Below are 2,663 nucleotides of genomic sequence, written 5' to 3'. Positions count from 1 at the left end.
CTTTTTGGAAGCTTTCTTGAATAATAATTCACGTTTTTTGTTTTTATTTAAAAAAAATATATCAATTCTCAATTAAATATTAAACATTATTAATTTGCTGTAATCTAATATTTTTAATAATAAATTTTCTAATATTATGCAGCTACTTGATGTTAAAACTCATAACTTTTAGAGATAATAATTATTTATTTAACCAATGAAATAAATAAAATGAAGTCACACGTTATTATGTTTAGTAGGGGTGCGTAAATTCGGATACCCGAAACATTCGAGTCGGTGATTTCTCGGCCCGTGTCCTAACCCGGATGTTACGGGTACCCGGATTTTATGGGTACCCGATATCCGGATTTTACGGGTACCCGATACCCTTTTTTTATTTTCAAATTATTAATTTTAAAAAAATATATACACAAATTTAAATGCTCGAAACTTCGAATTACATACTCTAACATCCGAATATAAAATTTAAAAGTTTGAAATACAAAATCTAATAATTCATAATATAAATAATTCATTATATTATATTATATATATATATATAAAATAAAAACTAATCGAGTATCCGGAAAAACACAATTTTGTAACCCAAACCCGACCCAGTCGGATAATATTTTTTAAGAAAATTACCCCATTTTTTAATGTTCTGATCGACGGGTCAGAATATTTTTGTACACCCCTAATGTTTAGTTGTGAAGTCGTCTTCTTTCTTAATTATAACAATAATAAATCTTTGATTTAGACAATAAATTTCTGATTAAATGCGTAAATAATGCGCGAAAGGTATACCATACAGGCCATGATGCACACATCTTACCAATAATAAATAACAAGAGAGAGTTTAAAGAAGGAAAATTACGTGAATGGAACAAGCAACAACGATTTTCACATTTTCTCACATGGGAAAGCACTCGAGAACAAATGCCATATTTGGTCATTTATAATGTTCTTGCAACTTGATTAGTGTCCGTTTTATCCATGTCTCCATCCTATAAAGTACACAAGTCATGGCCTTTTTCGCCACGAACTAGGGGTGTTCATTCGGTTAATTCGGTGGTCGAATCGACCGAATTACTATTTTTGAATTAACTGAATTTTTTTTTTCTTTAACCGTTAATCGAACCGAACTTTTTTTCGAAAATATTAATCGAACTGAATAAATTTCGGTTAATTCGGTTACTTTTTGAATTAACAGAAATTTTTTAGAATTTTAGAATTTAATATTCTTTTAATTAAAAAAACAATTTACAATTAATTTAAATAATATCTAATTATAAATAATATCTAATTAATTTGATTCAAACATTTTGCATTTAGTTTTTATATTATTTTAATTAATTAATATTGATTTGGGTTTTAAATGGATTTTAAATGGATTGTGCCTCTTAATATAATTATATTTAAAGGTTAATTCGGTTAATTAACCGATTTTGAACCGAATTAACCGTTAACCGAATTCTAAAAAAATCCTTAACCGTTCCCGACCGAATTAATTCGGTGGTCGACCGAATTAACCGAACTAATTCGGTTCGGTCGATTAATTCGGTTAAAACCGAATTTTAAACACCCCTACCACGAACAATTAAAATCCGGAACAATCGAATCTATTGAGTGATATTAGTGATTAAAAAATATTTTTTTTAAGGTCTGAATTTGAATAACTGTATTTACATGTGTATGCATTATTAACATGCTAAAAGATACTACGAAAGAAAAATAACAATCATTTTTAGAGATGGGCATGGGTTGAGTTTTTGGTCCATCCGACCCGAACTGAGAACAATGAGTCCTCCACCCGAGACCCGACCCGACCAAAATAAGTTTTCACCCGACCCGATATACAACTTAAAAATCCGACCCGACCCGACCCGAAATAATAAAAAAAAAATTATTCAATAAAAACAGTGACTTAATTGGAAAAAAAAATATATAGAAGGGTATTATTGTAATTATTCCTAAATATATAAGGTAAAATTATATTTTTTTCGGGTCGAATCAGGTATTTTTCACCCTAAATCCGACCCCGACCCGAACATCACCTTAAAAAAATCAGACCCGAACCTGAATTTTTTTAAAAAAAATCTAATCCGATCGGATCAGGTTGGGTCGGTACGGATCCTAATCATTACATTTGTTAACTTGAATGGCATAGAAGCAAAGTTGAACAAGTACTCTATTGCTCCTAGTTGAGCCAGTACATTTGTTAACTTGAATAGCATAGGAACAAGTACTCCTCTTCCTATATTTTTTTATTTATATTTCTATTTTATTTAATAAAATATTTTTTTAAATATATATTTATGATAAATTAAGTTAAATATAATTTTTTATTTTAAAAATCGAATTAGATTTTGAATATATAGAATCTCCTTAAATCAAAATCATATCACGTATGAGTTTAGAAATATATACCATAATTTTGCAAGCTTCCAAATGCATACAAAGACTTGAAAATTGGAAAACATAAGAATAATCTGCTGTCTCACCAACATAAACAACAAAGCCGTTAAACTATCATTCATTTTCATCTCATTACCAGTTGGTCAAAACCGACGTCTTATCTCCGACAACAAACCCAATTAGAAAACAGTCAACGAACAAAGACAGACGAGGAGACCCTATTTACATATATAATTGTGTGTGTGTGTGTGAACAGTCAATGAACA

Source organism: Hibiscus syriacus, unplaced genomic scaffold, assembly GCF_006381635.1.
Source record: "Hibiscus syriacus cultivar Baekdansim isolate YM2019G1 unplaced genomic scaffold, ASM638163v2 tig00110415_pilon, whole genome shotgun sequence".
NCBI classification, from domain to species: domain Eukaryota; kingdom Viridiplantae; phylum Streptophyta; class Magnoliopsida; order Malvales; family Malvaceae; genus Hibiscus; species Hibiscus syriacus.
The sequence above is the reverse complement of the archived record's forward strand: the minus strand, read 5'-3'. Positions refer to the sequence as shown.